General features: G+C 46.1%; 1 pseudogene; it reads left to right on the top strand.

Annotated features, from left to right (window-relative positions):
* The first annotated feature begins 3,752 nt into the window (after positions 1-3,752).
* LOC108802196 overlaps positions 3,753-18,464 on the top strand; it is a 62,078-nt pseudogene continuing 47,366 nt past the window's right edge.

Below are 18,464 nucleotides of genomic sequence, written 5' to 3'. Positions count from 1 at the left end.
ACGCATGCAAACACACTGGAAGCCCATTTTAAACGAAAAAAATAATGTAAATTTTTTTAACCAAAAATGGCCCGGAACGCATAACAAACGCAGTATAACGCACTGCGTGTGCAGAAACTCATGTAGATCTGGTCTGCATTTGGTGTGAACAAGCCCTGAAGACGCTGTTACAGACAACATGAGAACAATAGGTGTCAGTTTAAGACTTCTCTGTGCTCAGCTGGGTGATGGCGGCTCTGCCCTGTTATGGGAAGTCATGCAGCTTCCTGGAAATCACTTGTCTGTCACTTACAAAGACTCTCCAGCAGGGGGCGCTGTGTGTGCACCGAGTACAGGAGATTATCACCAATTACATGGAGAGGACCCAACTAGAGTCACCAAGTATAACTAACACCACCTGTCTGTGTATTGTATACCTGTGGGATCATGCTCCGTGTATTGTGTACCTGTGTGTATGTGTGGGAGCACGCTCCGTGTATATTGTACCTGTGTGTATGTGTGGGAGCACGCTCCGTGTATTGTGTACCTGTGTGTATGTGTGGGAGCACGCTCCGTGTATTGTGTACCTGTGTGTATGTGTGGGAGCACGCTCCGTGTATTGTGTACCTGTGTCTATGTACATGTGTGTGGCCATTCACAGAAAAGCTCTAAGAAGCAGTGACTCTGATTTACTTAAGTCGAGAATCTTCACTGAGAACATTGTGTGAATATTAAAGTGACATTAAAGTAAAAAAAAATGTTCCCCTTCACAATCCTGCTGTAGGGACTTACCTTCAATGATGGCTCTTGATTCGATCATCTTCTTCTTTCCTGTCCTTTTCAGCTGTCCCTCCAGCGCTGGGTGCGGGTCTCCGATCCAGCGATGACTCCTCTGTCCTCCTCTCCGCTGACGTCCCGCGGTGTCTGTGCGGGTGCACGCTGCTCCATAGACTTACCTTGTGTCTCTCCTCGTCTCCCGGCCGAAGATCTGAGCTGCGCATGCGCCCGCCCGAGACTCTTCAGATCTTCGGACGGGAGCGCGCGGTGAAGACACAGGTAAGTTTAAACCCTTTTAAAAAGTTTTTTTGTTGTTAATGTTGCTTGCTAGCAGTAGATATATGCAGAAACCGCTCGGGGTTTATTAACCCTTTATGTTCAGTTATCCAATCATGTGAAAGCAAATTCCTGTTCACTTTGAATACCTGATCATATGCAGATTCTTTTCCCATAAATTAAATTAATATTCACACAATTTTCAGTGAATATCCTCATCTTCTTTAGTAAATGAGCCTCACCCACATCAGTTGTTGGCAGCCAATCACATTTCGGGGTCCCGGATGCTCCCCGACTCCGCCTCTTTCTTGTAATCCTTCAGTTGTGTTGGCAGTGTCGGTGTATACAGGAATTCCAGATATAAAACACAATAGACATTCTACATCATAACAAGACCGGAATCTGATGAACCTGACTGATGATTGTATGATATGAGGAGATATAACTCTACACGCCTCATACACGTGTAATAAACCTGCTGTAGACTTCCTCTTAGGGTCAGAGGTGGCCAAGGACCCTCCTCTGGGTACAGGAGACACTCTGACCCGGAATGCTCAGCTCCCTCCAGGCTACAATGTGTCTCTATACGGGTCGGTGTTGGTGGGTTTTGGGTTTGTGTCGATGTGTAAATGCCGCGTACGTGTCACACCCATCTGAGACAATTCTGAGATCACAATTCACTGACAGGGGCAGCTGACCGGCTTCAGATTACTATCACATTCCTATAGACTTGTATGGGGAGAGAAGCAGTTCTGATGTGAAGAAAAGTCCACGGACGCCGGACATAATAATACAGCTGAGAGCAGCAGGAACTGGGAATCTACACTGTCACCTACCGGAGCCCGGAGTGCACCAACAGTGTACCAGATCAGGTGACTGCCGGTGACGGGTGATATCTCTCAGTACAAGATCCAGAAACTGCCGGTGTAGTTTGTCCCCCGAGATGTGACAAGATGAACTGTCCTTTATCACCTCAAATCACCACAATGACACCTAACTGTTCCATCATCTGACATCCCTACAGCTGTCATATATAAAGAGGTGGGGCTTAGAGGTAAAGGAGGCGTGGCCGCCTATTACAATTCCAGCATACATTCCACACACTCTGGGGTGTCAGACTTTACATCCATTAATTTTCACATGGAAGATCCCTTTATTATGTCCTGTGATTAAATATAGAAGAGTATAAATAATAGAATTAATTATTAATAAATGTATTTAGAGTTATTCCTGTAAGTTATCCGGGAGAAGAATTTGGTGTGATTGGTTATTATTGGACTCCTGACCACACCAGACTGTTCCACAAGCTCACCATCTTATAGTTGTCATATATAAAGGGACAGGGTGTAATGATATGGAGGCGGGGCCTAATATCACCAATACAAATTGTCCCAGTTTTCTCTTGATCTGGCCATGTATAATGTCATTGTACAATCTGCTTTATATCCACCAACAGTTCTGTATCTCTAGACCCGGCCGGCCTGAAGACATATTGGATGGAGAGTTCAGGTCGGAGGTCACATGACATCGTATTGTTAGATCTAATGGAGATTATATAGAGATTGTACAATCAGATTGTAAGCTGTGTGGTCGGTATAACAGTCTCAGACATTATGTCTTTCAGGCCGGCCACACATGGGAGGAGCTTATTGTCTGGAAGTAATCTGATAATGGAACGATCCCCCTCCCCCGATATGGACGTCCATTATTAAGTAACTTCCCATTGCTGTGTATGAGGCCGGACCGCCCGCCGGGATCATCTCCCTCCATGTCTGCCGGGTCACACATGTATTGGACACACACCGGGAGGATTCGGTTTTCGGAATGTTGCTGATGGGTAATTGGCAGAAAACAATCGTTCTCCATCGTATGGAAGAGGAAATTTGGGGGTTCAGATGGAACATTTTTCGTATTTCTTATCTGAAGAAATGAAATTGTCGCCGTGATTGTGATTTCAGGAAAAATGGTGACATTGTAATGTACAAAGAAATGTGATCCCATTCACGTATCCGGTCTGGGCGACATTTTCAGGGCTTCCAATGACATCAGACGACTCGGCGATGAGAAGATCGAATGTTCTGATTTATCAGAATTCCGTACGGAAGTTTCTATGAGATTTTCCGGGTGTATGGGCGGCTTTATTGTAGAATTGTACAGAAATCTCCCCCCTCCCCCGGAGATCTGATGATCCCTCCACACACGGTGAGTTGGTGACACGACACCACTGAACACGCTTCTATCAGCAGACAATCCGGGAATGGAAACTTCTAGATGGATTCCTTCTGGATTGTCCTGAGTGTGTCTGTATGTCAGTGGGGGGAGGGGTCATTAGATTGTAAGCTCCTCCTTCTCTCGGGGGGGATTGGTGTGGAGGGTTCAGTGTTCTCCGTATATCTATGTATTAGATGTCAGCACTGCACAGGTTAATCAGTAGAGATTCCTCCTCTGATTGGTCTCTTGTGTTTCCTGTGGATCTTCCACATGTCTGCTATGAGGAGATTCTATCTGGGGGCTGATTTGGGGGATTTGCACATTCACCGTCTTTTCACTCCTAGAATTCTATGTGTGAATGTCTCCGGGTTTCACTTTCACTTCTCTCCAACCGTCTCAGTGTCACTCTGCCCGGCAACTGCTGACCATCTCTCTAATCATTTTCCTATTGGAGGGAGAGGAAGCATCGTCCAATCAGCACACAGCTCCGCCCCCCCCACCACTACACAGATCCCGGGCTCACTGTGTGACTCTTCCTGAGCTCTGTAAAGTTGTGTTTTGGTCTCTCCGGGAGGATGAAGATGACGCCCCTCATCCTGATGATTCTGGGGGTGTCAGGGGTGTACGGTGGTAAGTAGAGGACAATCTATATTCATCTTGTAAGTTGGAAGTTTTGTATAGAATTGTAGAAATCAATGTTCCGTGTGAAGTGAGCGGTGATAAAGGGAGAAGTATTGTGGAAGTGACCAGCGTGTGATGTCGCTGTGATGATCACAATACGGCTCTCCAGGCTCTGAAGTGTCTTTATTGATTATTGATCTTTGCTGATGATGGGCGGAGACGTCGGGGGAGGGGTCATAAGACATTACAATGTATCATCAGGACATTTCACCTTCTCACCGCTCAGATCTATTTCCTGTTCTCGATCTGTATAGAGAGGTGAGGGGTCAGACCAGGGGCGGATCTCCAGAGTCTAGTCTGGGGGGGTAAGGCACCTCTTATAGTGCGGTCCTAACTCTAAACTATGAGAGTCTCCATCTTGGAGCACATTTTGCCATCCATGTAACGGTAGTGTGAATGGTCGGGTGATGTGAGGACTCACTAGTCAGTCCATGAAAGGGGTGACTGGCTGTGGGATGGGCTGCTAGGGCACCCTATATGGTTCTGGCCTTACTCCGCTCCATGTCCGGTACTTAGGCACTCTCACCCACTGTAGACCTCCGCTGGATTTCTGGGCTGTGAGCTGGGGGAGGATAGTGGGAGGAGCCGGACAGTGTCAAAGTCAGTGTTTTATAATTTTCCTCGACCCCATAAATTTTGTCGACCACGTCAATTACGGTGTGGCCGCGTCATCTGAATCAGATGTTTTCATGACCCCCTTTCTTCATGCACATGCGCACCTGGAAGTGACGCGGCTGATACATTTCTGGGTTGAGGAAAATTATAGCACATTGGTAGCAGAGGGAGGACTTGTCAGTTCTGTGCACGCACGTGACTGCTGCGCCCCTTTTAGTTCTGCGACTGACTTCAAGCTGTATAGGGACTACAAACCCCAGCAATACATTGTACAGCAATGCAGAATAATTGGGGTGGGGAGGGTCTCAGCGTGGGGGATGTGCGGGCGGCGGAAGAGCTGTAAGCAGGCACCATGTGGTTCCCCAGAATCAGTTTGAAAAATGAAAGTGCCGATATCGGTTTTTAGTATCAGGGAACTCTCACCAATACTGGTATCAATGCGTCCCTAGTTTGAAGGCCTTTTGTAGGCGTCAAAAATCATGTGTAACAACACTAGCTAGGACTCTGTCACCAGCATGCACGCCCAGTCTTGCTCCGCTCCCCTTCTGATTTTTCTGCGAAGAGTTTATAACGCACAGTGCAGAGGTCAGCGGTGTAACGCACAGTGCAGAGGTCAGCGGTGTAACGCACAGTATGGAAGTCAGTGGTGTGATGCAGTGGTCAGTGGTGTGATGCAAAGTGCAGAGGTCAGTGGCATAACACACAGTGCAGAAGTCAGTGCTGTAACACAGAGTGCAGAGGTTAGTGGTGTAATGCAGACGCAGTACAGAGGTCAGCAGTGTGACGTAGAGTACAAAGGAAAGTATTAACCCACAGTGCTGAGGTGAGTGGTGTGACACACAGTGCAGAGGTCAGTGGTCTAACGCACAATGCAGAGGTCAGTGGTGTACGCAAAGTACAAAGGTCAGTAATAACGCACAGTGCAGAGGTCAGCAGAGTAATGCACAGTACAGAGGTCTACAGCGTAGTGCAGAGGTCACTATGTAACGCAGTGCAGAGGTCACTATGTAACGCAGTGCAGAGGTCACTATGTAACGCAGTGCAGAGGTCACTATGTAACGCAGTGCAGAGGTCACTATGTAACGCAGTGCAGAGGTCACTATGTAACGCAGTGCAGAGGTCCCTATGTAACGCAGTGCAGAGGTCCCTATGTAACGCAGTGCAGAGGTCCCTATGTAACGCAGTGCAGAGGTCCCTATTGCAGCAGCGGGGTCGCCTGCACGTTTGGAGGTGATTCCAGCCACTTCCTGCTGTCCTCCCTTTTAGGACCCAGGCAGACAGCCAGTAGGAGTGCAGTCTCCTTCAAGCCAATGGCAGAAGAAGTGGGCGGAGGGAGCTGCCGAGGAGCCCGAGCACTACACGGGCGAATCAGAGGCAGCCGAAGAGCTTCTTCTCCTCCTTCGGCTGCTGCAGGAGCAGAGTGGCAGAAAGGGGAGAGAGGAAAAAAGCGATTGCAGCTGCACCGGCAGGGGCCGTTTTTACAGGCACCAGAGAGGCCCGGGGGGCAATTGCCAGTCCGCCCCTGGTCCCAGCTGCAGCCAATCAGCTTTTATATTTTTATATAAGCCGTTTATAAAAAATGAAAGAAGCTGATTGGTTGCTATGGACACCAGATGAGATAGAACTTGTCTCAGACACTTTATATTATTTCCCCTACATAGTGCGCACACATCGGCACACTCCTAGAGCCGGCAATGCCGGAGTACTGCCAGGAGTTATTCCCGATCATAAATCCGGCCCTGTGAGTGTCTGACTTCCTCTGGAACTTCCATAAATGTGACACCACATGACCCGATTCCTCCTCCTGAGGTTCCTCCCCTCACCCCCATGGTATTGTATCCAGACAGGAGAGACTCCAACATACATGATGGTGATTGGAGGAGAAGAGAGAGAAGTTTGGAATGACGGATCATATACGGAGATTGCTGTTTCTGATCATTGTACATACATCCCATCTCTCTCACATCGGGGGGATTATTTCTGTACATTGTTCTCTTCATATAAAGTAGACATGAGCCGATATTCTTATTCAGCAGAAATCTGGGTCAGTGATGAAACTTGTATCTCTTCATGATATACATTATGATGTGATGTCACAGGGTGTGTATATAACAGTCTCTATGTCTCTCTCAGACAGTCACACTCTGCGGTATTATGAAACTGGAGTCTCCTCTCCGGGATCCGGACTTCCTGAGTACTCTGAAGTCGCATATGTGGATGATCGGGAGATAGCAAATTATAGCAGTGACACTCGTCAGTATCTCCCTAAGACTGAGTGGGTGAAGAAAATGGGATCTGAATACTGGGAGAGAAACACACAAAGATGTCAGGGCTGGGAGGCCGGGTACAAGCTGGATATGCAGATATTGATGGAGCGATTCAACCAGACTGGAGGTGAGAGAATTCTTCCACATTTATATGACACACACACCAGATACAGGGAGGAGATTCACCAACTATTCCTCCGGCTGAGAAAACACAGGAGAGACATTTCATGATTTACTAGAAGATCTCAGACTGATGAATAAATTCCTCCGTCACCTGATCACAATTATCACCGCGCCTATTATAATATATCACAGCGACTTCCTATAGGAAACCCGTCCTGAGAGAACTATGGAGGCCGCTATTGGTGATCTCTTCTACTGAAGATGCTGTCTGCCTGGCTGTCATGCTGATCCATTGCTATCAGTGCATTGACTGACCATTTAGATCTGTGTGTGTATGTAGAGGTGCGTTTCTGTAGTATTAGGAAGGTGCTTTGTCATGTATGAACACGTGTGAGCTGATATGTGTTTTGACATGCTTCCAATTAGTTTTTTCTAATCAGTATTTGGCATGGATAGTGATAACAGACACAGGCAAGGCTCCTTAATACATGTTACCAACACATCATCATATTACATGCGTTTTCATGTGTTATCATTCTTCTATGGGCCTCTCAACGCACTAAAACGCAGAAAAATTGGAAATGTATGTTCTAAAAAACAATATATAATATGTGTGGGTGCACTTTGTAAGAAAGTATATTACTGACGTGGAAGAATCACACAGCAAAAATGTCAAAAGTGTGTCAGTCATTTACGAACAGCAACTAAAAACAAGCTCAGTCATGAAGGGGTTAAAAACAGCCGGCACTGCGAAGATGAGAAGAGACAATATATTATGGGGACCCCAAACATGTTCCTCTGAGCTTGTCAGAACATGTGCAGTAAAACACAACAATGTAACTGGGCCCTCAGAGTCATGGAGCGGGAACAAGCAGTCAGATTTGTGGTTGGACCGATCTCCCGCTGTGTATTCTGACAGTGGCGGGGGGCTGCTGTCAGAATACTTGAACAATGCTGACAGATGATTGGCTTCAAGCACTGTTGGCCCGATGATTTTCCATCAACTCCTTAAAGCTGGCCATACACCTATAGATTATCTGCAGACTTTCTATGGTCAGATGGAAAATGTGCAACAGATTCCTCCATCTACTCTACACTGTGTGGATGGAGAAATCTCCCGCTGCGCCAAGCTTCAGTATTGTGCTAGTCGGCCCCACTGGCTCTAAAAATACCTGAACAATGCCGGCATCCAATGAGATTGCTCAGGTATTTTGAGAGCCAGTGGGGCCGACTAGCAAGATACTGAAGCTTGCGCAGCGGGAGATTCCTCCATCCACATAGTTTAGCATAGATGGAGGAATCTGTTGCACTTTTTCCATCTGACCACAGAATATCTGCAGATAATCTATAGGTGTATGGCCAGATTTACACAGAACCACTGTCTCTGCACTCACTGAAACATCTCTCCCCCTCTGCTTCTGTGACAGGCCGCTCACACCTCATTCCTGGGCTCTCCTCTCCCCTCTGCTTCTGTGACAGGCTGCTCACACCTCATTGCTGGGCTCTCCTCTCCCCTCTGCTTCTGTGACAGGCTGCTCACACCTCATTGCTGGGCTCTCCTCTCCCCCTCTGCTTCTGTGACAGGCTACCTGCCCTCTCCCCTCTCCACTGGCAGGCTGTGTGACACTGAGCTGGGAGATTACACTGTATCCCGGCTTTTAGAAAAGTGTTGTCGGATGTCTGTAATTTGAGAGAGAGATAGCAAGCATTGAATGATATACAGCTCAGCTCCGCTCACACTCCCGTGCCCCCTCCCCTCCCCCCAAAAAAATAGTTTTACCCAAAACAGTATTTAGCAGTGCTAAGAAGCGCTTCTCATTGGTCAGTGCCGTCAGGTGACCGCGTTGACCAACGAGTGCTTGCAATGTGCGAGCGAAATTCCGAATACATGGAACAGGTATAGTTAGTGCACCCCTACTGGTGGACGGGAAGGACCGGTCGCTGAAAGGCAAGTATAGTGGGAGGGAGGTTTGTGCGGGTAATTCCATTTTCCCAAATTACTTGGGACAGTGAATTTACCCTTCAGGGTTGGTGCAGACTTGGGGATTCCCGGGATGTGCGATCGCGTGTGGTTGCATCCGCATGTATGGGGTTACATCTGCGTGGCAATAGTTGAAAAAAGGTAGATGTACCTATTTTCACGACATGCACCGCGCAGTGTTTTCAACTGCGATCGTGTGGGATTGCCCGGGCGGTATTGCAGCAGGAAAACGCACAATCTGCCTGGCACGACTGGGGTGCCAAAGAAAATAATGGCACTGACAGCACGATCGGCAGTGGTGTGCGAGTCCGTGACCACCAGCCATCCGCTCGGTTTCGTGCACGATGACCGGGCAGTCACGGATCACACACCCCTGCCGATCGCGCTGGCAGTGCCATTATTTTCTAATGGCACCCCAGTCGTGCCAGGCAGATTGCAGTGTTTTCTTGCTGCAATACTGCTCTGCCCGAGCGGTTGTACACGATTGCAGATGAAAACACTGCACGTTTATTCGCATGCAGATGGGGACAGCGGGGCTGGTTTTCATTTCTAAAATTTTTATTTACTTTGTAAAAATTTTTCATTTGTTTTATTATTTTTACTTAATCGCCTTTTTATTTTTTACATTTTTATTTAGTTACATTTTTAACTTATTTTTCTTTTTAACTATTTTTTAACCACTTCAAGACCAGGTGTTTAGACCCCCTTCCTTCCCCCCCGCTCTCGGCGCTCCACGCCCCCTGCTTGCAGCGCCGCTCTCGGCGCTCATTTAAGAAAAAAAAAAAACAGCCCTACTACTTGTCCGTAGCAGGGCTAAAATAGTGACAAAACAACTTGCCCGGTGCCCGGAACTACATGTCCCAGACGTCGGGCGATACGAATTCCACACCCCTGAGATTCTGTCTGCTCCAGTGTTTATCAATTCCCCTCAATGGGTTTCAGCTTGTTATGCCATTGGTTTTGCATACAGGAACACGGCCCAACATATGTGCTGTCAGTCTGTATGAATCTGTAGAATAGAAAAATATAGATCCAACTTTTTATGTTGCACAATGCTTCTATCATGTTTATTACATGTAAAGTTTCTGTGAAAATACACTAAATATGACTTTACTGTCCACAAGTTCAGTTTTTACATTAAATGGTGAAAAAATACAATAACCCCCAAATGTTAAATGGACAACACACCTAAAACTTTTACAGCTCATCAATTTTGGGTCTCATCTATAATAAGGAGCAGATATCTCTATACTAAGGCCTTGTTCACACCAAGCGCAGAGCAAAAGCAGAGCAGTTGCAGGCCGGATCCAGTTCACATCGCAGCGTTCAGTTCCAGAGAAGGTGAGAGCAAGCCCTATTTTACCTGCTCTGGAATGCATGCAAACACATCAAAAATGCCTGGAACGCACTGAAAGCTCATTTTAAACTTTTTTTTTTTAACCAAAAATGGCCTGGAACGCATAAAAAACGCGGCACAACCCACTGCACTGCGTGTGCAGAAACATGACTGGATCTGCTCTGCATTTAGTGTGAACAAGGCCTTACTGTATGTTCTGTTATACTCCTATAGGTTACACTTTACCACGGCCTGAATGCTTCATCCCATTAACCCTTTCACGGCCAGTAAGGGTTAATGGGATGAAAGTAAGACCTAGTACTATTTTTGGGAATTGCTAAAATATAAGACCTACCCTGAAAATAAGACCTAGTTGTGACCATTCCCAGGGCCGGTGGTGGCATAAGGGGGAACTTGAAGAGCCGCGGGAGAGGCAGGAGAAAATCAGCGGTGCCAACGAAGCCAGCGCTAGAGGAAGCGAGGCGGCAGCGGAGGGAGCAGAGCCGCATAAGCCGATGCCTCCTCTATAGCGCCGGCTCCTGTCACAGGAGGAGTGATACCAAATACACTCCGCCTGTGAGGAATCAATGGTGAAAGTGCGCTTCGCTCATTCTGGCCAGCGATTGGTTAGCAAATTGCTCTTAGAAAGGTACGGCACCCCTGATTGCCCTGATCACCATATTTTTTACATGAATAAGTGTGGATTGTTGTACATTTAAGCGAGCATCGTTCAAACCAGCCGTAAATCGTACGATTTTCGGCTGGTTTTCTAGCATGCTCCTTAGACAAAAGACGTGCGACCGTTTCTACTTCATTCACACTGCACGATTCTCATACGATCACGGGATTTCCAGCGATTCTCGTACGAGAATCGTGCAGTGTATGGGCACCTTTAGACTCCTGTACAGGTCATTAGTTTAGAGTTATCCGTGAATATTGGCCTTAGAATGATTGCTCTCACTCCGGTGCATGCGGCGATACCCAATATGTGTAGCTCAGTCTTCGTTTTTATTGATAGGCGCACCCTGCATGTGTCCCTGGGGACAGGGGACTTTAAAAACTTTTGGGGGAATTTTTAATTTAAATTTAACTTTATTTTTAACTTTTTTAAACTTAACTTCATTGTTATCACTTAGGGGGCTCATAACCTGACATTTATTCCGTCATATAACGCTGTACTGAAATTCATTCTATACCATTTGTTTTGGGGACAGATAGGAGCTTTCTTTTGGTGGTATTTAATCACCACTGGGGTTTTTTAAAAATTTTTTTTACTATATAACGAAAAAAGTACTGAATTTTTCTTTCAAAACCCTGTTTTTCCTACATTCTTTTATAAAACATTATTACCAATATTTTTTGCGCGTCGTTTTCGCACATAGGCGCACAAGTTACACAAAAAAACATACACATGCAAACATGCATGTTTGCATGTGTATGTTTTTTTGTGTAACTTTTTTTAGACGGGGTCACGCCGGTTAAATAGACACCAAACACGTCAAGCCGTAAAATTGCGTGTACCCACGAAATTGCAATAAACAATTGTTTAAAAATCAGTCTAGTGTTTGTGATCAGTGATTGATGGGCCGAGAATTATTGCTCTCACTCTGAGGTTCACGTTGATATGTAACATGTGCAGCGTAACGGGCTAAATTGTCATTTTTGCACGTAGGCGCATGTTTGCGTGTGTATGTGGGAGACTTTCATTTTTCATTTTTTTTTGTTTTTTTACCACTTAACTTTATTATTATCACATAGGGGGATAAGAAGCCCCCTATATAATATCACATTTACAGTGACAGGTCCTCTTTATATAGAGACACCAGGGGTCTTTAAGACTCCCAATGTTACCTAGGGACCCCCTAAAAAGCTGATGAAGCAGAGATCTACCTCACCAGCTTCTCTCTGGCTTCTGTAGCCAGCGAAATGACAGCTGAACGAGGAAGTGATGTAATAAACATCACTTCCTGCATTCACAGATCGGAGGGAGATCGTGAACTGAGCTCCTTTCAGAGAGCCGCTGTACTGGTCCCGGGCGGAGGGGGTCGCACCACATACAGATGATGTGGTGCATCCGAATGCTTGTATGTAAACAGCCGGCTGTTTAAAAATGTGATGGTGGTGCGCGGGACGGACTTTTTAAAATGTTCATGTGCATTCAGGAGCGTACCGCTCGGCCACTTAGTAACGGCCAGACGGGAAGGGGTTAAGGTGACATTAAGTATCTATTAGACTCCTAGTGTCACCTTTCCACTTCATAGTAGCTATTTAAGCGCAGATCAGACTTGAATAGCTTACTCTCTGGCTTCTCTAGGCATGGAATGACAGCTGAGGAACCGGAAGTGACATAATCAGGGTCACTTCTGGTTTCATTCAGCGGGGAGGAGATCAGTGAACCCGCTGACACCTGTTTACCAGCCCGTTACTGATCCGGTGGCTTTTTAATCGTCATAATCCCTTCCAGTGTAAAGCTGATGGTCGGCTTTACTCCGGTAAACAGATGGCCACTGGGAGTCAGTTTGCAGGGGCCTGTATGGCATACATTGATGGCAGTGTATTGTAAATTCAGGTGTATTTCTAATGTATCTCAGGCCTTGCATACAGCCTCCCATAGAAACCAATGGACATACATGTGTACACACATATACAGTATACAGTGCTAGTCTATACCCACAAACATCTACTGAATTCCATGGGAACCTGTATGCACCACTTGTGGCTTCCTGCAGCAGTTGTCTGCGTTCAGGGTTGTATGTCAGCAAGCATATGTGTGTGTAAGTACTGGTCTATACCTGCGTACAGCCATTGATTTCTATGGGAGGCTGTACGCAGCACCTGTTTGTTTCTTGGTGGGGGAATACGCCAGAATTCACATTCTACGGTTCAGACGCCAGTGTGGATGAGCCCCAATAATATGTAGGTCACAGCGTGGATGAGCCCCAATAATATGTAGGTCACAGTGCGGAGCATGCAGTATCCTGCAGAGTTCTCCCTGTATAATGCAGCAGAAAGAACTATGGGGGAATTTTTCCAAACTGAAGCAGACAAAATCTGGAATAGATTAACACTGCAGCCAATCAGCTTCTCTGTCTCATTTTTGAAATCTTACCTGAGCAAACTGAAGAGAGATGCTGATTGGTTGTCATTGGCAACTGCTCCAGATTCGGTTTGCTCCAGTTGTAGTAAATTCTCCCCTCTGTATCTGGAAAAGAGCCGATCACATGACTTGTACAGATCCTGTGACTGGGTTCTCTGATCAGCTTCCTCTTTACACATTCATTTCTATATATCACTTTTTTGTTAATATCACATTTTACTTTATAAATCCCATAGAGCTAAATCAAAATCACGGCCTTAGAATCATTCCTCTACCTCAGACTTGCCTGGGAATACTTACTATGTGTAACTGGCACTGGGTCCACATCTGTCTGTGTGTGTGCCAAGGGGCGTCCTTCATTTATTTTTCTTGCTTTATTATATTTTTTTAACATATGACCCTTATGTAATAGTAAGTGCAGATGACAGGTACTCTTTATGAATCCGTAATGCCCTGTAATGAGCCCAAGCAGATGGGTTTTGGGTCTTATAAAAAGAACTTTGTACTCGAACTCCATAAAGGTCTATGGGGGTAGAACATTAAAAATGAAATGTCCCCATTTTGAAGCCTTATATGCAATTTATTGGCCATAAAAAGTGTATGGGGATCCGGGTACTGCCCTGGGGACATGGATGGGGGTCCGGGTACTGCCCTCGTGGACATGTATGGGGATCAGGGTACTGCCCTGAGGGACATGTATGGGGATCCGGGTACTGCCCTGGGGACATGGATGGGGGTCCGGGTACTGCCCTGGTGGACATGTATGGGGATCAGGGTACTGCCCTGGGGACATGTATGGGGGTCCGGGTACTGCCCTCGTGGACATGTATGGGGATCAGGGTACTGCCCTGAGGGACATGTATGGGGATCATAATCAATGGAAAAAAAAACTTTTTAAAAATACAGTTTTTAAAGGGGCAGTGATCTTAACTTCACTTAAAGGGTAACAATAAAATAAAAAAATCCTTCAAATATCGTGCCTGGGGGGTCCCCTTGACCTGCCTGTGGCAGATCTGTACGATGTATAGAACCTGCTGCAACAAAACTGACATCTTTAACCACTTGCTGACTGGGGTGTTTACACCCCGTTTCTGTCCAGGCCATTTTTCAGTGTTCAGCGCTGCGGTACTTTGACGTTTATTCCATCATGCAATGCTGTACTGAAATGAATTTTTTTTACCATTTTTTGGGGACAGATAGAGCTTTCTTTTGGTGGTATTTAATCATCACTAGGGGTTTTTATTTTTTACTATATTAAGGAAAAATTATTGAAATTTTTGGGGAAAAAAACGTTTCCCCCCCCATTATGTTAGGAAACAATGATTATTACCCGAACCGTACCGAAGATTTTTAAAAAAATTATAGTTTTCCCTTTTATTATTTTAGGAAACAATAATTTTTTACCCAATTTTTTGGTAAAAATATAAAAGGCGGGGTCACGTCTGGTAAATAGACGCCAAACATGTCAAGCCTTAAAATTGCGTGCGCCCGCGAAATCACAAAAAAACACCACAGCCAAAATTGGCCACAGTCGACGCTTTAAAAGCTTTTGCCGCTCGTCAGTTTAGTGTTATCAGTGGTTGATGGCCCGAAAATGATTGCTCTCACTGCGACGTTCGCGGCAATATGTAACATGTGCGGCATAATTGTAGCAATCGTCTTTTTTGTGGGGGATTTTTAAAACATTTTGTGGGGTTTTTTTTGGATTTGTGTGGTGTAAATTTGTTTATCGCTGCTCGCTCCCGCGCCAAGAATCAGGAACTGCTCGTACGGCCTCAAAGAATCTTGGGGCGGGCGCATGCGCAATTCTGATTCTCGGTCGGGAGACGAGCAGAGACACAGGGTAAGTCTATGGACGCGTGCACCCGCCTGCAGACACCGCTGGATCGGAGGGAGAGAGCAGTCAGCGCTGGATCGGAGACACGCCGCACCGCTGGAGGGACAGATGAAAACATCTGGAAAGAAGAGGAAGATCGGAATAAGATACATCATTTAAGGTAAGTGTTAACATTTACATGGGGGAGGGAAAAACATTTTTGCCTTTAATATCACTTTAAACTATTTTCACTAAAATACAAAATGCAATATAAAACCCAGAGAGCGCCTCCATCGCGTAAAAACTTAATAAAACAAGATTAAAACAAGTGCAATGTTACTCACAAAAATCGTATTAAAACAGGCATGAAAAGATCTTTACACGATGGACTTAGCCAGCCGACTGTTCGTCCTTCCTGATTGTTGACGCGAACCAATAGGAAGTATTCTATTGGCTCCCTTTTTATGCACCAGTGTAGTGGCCCAACACAGGCTCATAATCAAAGAACACCTGGGGTCGCAGAGGTAGTTTACTCACGCTTCTGCATAAATCAATTGGAGATTTTTTAGAATGGAGATTTTTTAGAATATATATATATATATATATAAACAGATTTGGCTCGTATCACGGACAAGAATTTTATATGCACATAAATATATGTATACGCATACATATACGTACACATACATGCACACAAATGGGAATCAATCAAACAGATCCAAATATCCGTATAGAGCAGCACGGATCTACATGTTGCATATATTATTGCTGAAGCTGAATAAGAATGGATATTGGGTCTGTTCAAACCTATCTCAGGTGGAACTAGTAATGCTCCTACAAGATCTTAAACTCAATTAATAGAATACTGTCATCATTCTCATACTGAAATGGATCAGAAATAGGGCCGGAGAGACCAGTCCCAGCTTAGCTAAAACACAAGATGTAGCGGTAAACATGATACAATCGTAAGTTTCAAACAAGTATCCTAACGACATATACACAAATATATACAGAAGAACTTTATACAAAAGGGATAAATTGTAACCAGCAAAAACTCATATTAGTGACTGCCATAAGTATCCCAAAGCTTCAATAGTCATAGTGCACGATCCGTCCAACAAAAATCTGGGCGGATCTAGACCAGAGAGAAAAGTATCAACCCGAAATGAACATACACATAAAAAGTTATATCTATAATATTTTCATAGCACGAAAATGAAACCATACCATACTAAAAAATAATAACAAAAGACAAGTTTTTGAAAAAAAGAAAATGGATCCAACAACGTAATCTAGCGTCAATCACGACGTCCAGCGTTGTCCACGACGACTCAGCAGGAAAAAAAAACAATAAAAAAAAATAGAAATAATTTTAACTAAAAAACCAAACAACCACCTTCCCGTCACTGCAACGAACACTCGCCACAGAATGGCATATGACAGATGCTGGCAACTTATAAACAATTGGGTGGAGCTAGCAGTGACAGCTAGCTCCACCCAACTGTTTAAGGTTGTAGCAGGGTAGCCATGATTGGGCTGAGTCTAGGCTTTAGCCAATCAGGGCTCACAAGGCACAGTGCCTTGTGTGGGGGCGCTCGGTGGGCAAATAGCCAGCTGAACGTTCTGACAATTCGTGTTTTCGCCGAACATCGAGCCCATCACTGTGTGAGGACTGTATATGACACTGTACACATATAAATGTTTGTGCTCCGCCTTCAGTCATTCAGTATCAGCCGAGATCATTCTGTACATGGGCCGCAGCATGTGAGGTGCTGGCTGTCACAGACACAGCTCAGCAGCGGCCGTGGCGCATTTCCACTCATAGCCGCTGCGGAGCTGTGTCAGTGACAGCCAGCCGCTGCGACAGATGAGGGCCGTGTTCGAAATGGAGGAGGCGGGGCCCGCCTCCTCTTACATCACTGACCAGCGACCTAAGAGCAGGTGGGGCCAGTGATGTAAGAGAAGGCGGGGCCTGTCGATGGCAGAGGAGATGGGGCCTGGGGACGGAACAGGAGTCGGAGCCCGGCGACCACAGAGGCGCTGACAGGTAAGAGATCTCAGACCGTGCAGAGCCCACTATAGAGAGTCTATGGTGAGCTCTGCAGGGTCACTCTCTGCTGGGACATTTTGCTATGGGGCCCTGTGATTTCTAATTACGCCTCTGCATTCAGGGATGACATATAAAAAAAAAAAAAGTCAGTATTCAGCAGTACAAGGTCAATGGCTACACAATGTTGACATTTATATATTGGTCCTGTTCAGCGGCAGCCAATCGCATACTGACAGCGTCATTATAAGGAGAGCGCTGTGCTGTATATGTGCATTCTGTGTACACACATACTGTATATCCCCCACCTTCTACACAGCACATATTGCATACATGACACACTCTGCTCCCGTGTAATATCTTCCTGTCCTGTCTGCAGGGATCCATATTCTACAGAGAATGTATAGCTGTGAGCTGACGGCACCATTGGCGGGTATCTGCAGCGTGGATATGACGGGAGAGATTTCATGTATCTGGACATGGAGAGTGCTCTATGGATCCCGACCATGGCCGAGGCTCAGATCACCACACAGAGATGGAACAGTCCGGAGGTCAGAGATGGGGAGAGCTACAAGAGTTATCTGGAGAATGCCTGTATTCCTGCACTGAGGAGACACATGGAGTACGGGAGAGAAGATCTGGAGAAGAAAGGTGACTGATCTATATACATCACATCTGTTCTATCTACACACTACATACATCATATCTGTTCTATCTACACACTGCGTACCTCATATATGCAGGGGCGTATTTACCACGAGGCAAACAAGGCGTTTGCCTAGGGCGGCACTTTCCTGGGGGGCGGCCCTAGGCAAACGCCTTGTACCGCAAACGTCTGTCTGACAGCCTGTTTGTAAAAGCTGAAGCTCCGTTTAAGGCACGGAGCCTCCTTGTGGTGGAGAGGGCGGGAGCAAGCTTGTGGTCGAGAGGTCGGGACCCTGCTTGTGATGGAGAGGGGGAGAGCGGGAGCCAGGCACAGAAGCAGATGGGAGGGTGAGCACAGCAGTGAACAGCAGGCAGCCGGCCAGAGAATCAATGATGCTGCACTGAGGTCCGGAGGAAGTGACATGCGGTGATGGGAGGGGCTGCAGGTGTTCCAGTTGGCCGGCAGGACTCTGTGACACATGGCTGCTCAGCTCTGCACACAGGGACACTTGAAGGGGGCGCCTGTGAGGTAAGTGGATCGACGGAGGGTGAGCACAGTACTGAGTTTGCTCCATGTGTGAATTACATGGAGTGGGTTCAGGCATAGCAGTGT

The sequence above is a fragment of the Nanorana parkeri genome, unplaced genomic scaffold, assembly GCF_000935625.1.
Source record: "Nanorana parkeri isolate BGI_ZX_2015 unplaced genomic scaffold, ASM93562v1 scaffold2707, whole genome shotgun sequence".
NCBI lineage: Eukaryota > Metazoa > Chordata > Amphibia > Anura > Dicroglossidae > Nanorana > Nanorana parkeri.
This window is presented reverse-complemented; position numbering and strand designations above follow the sequence as displayed.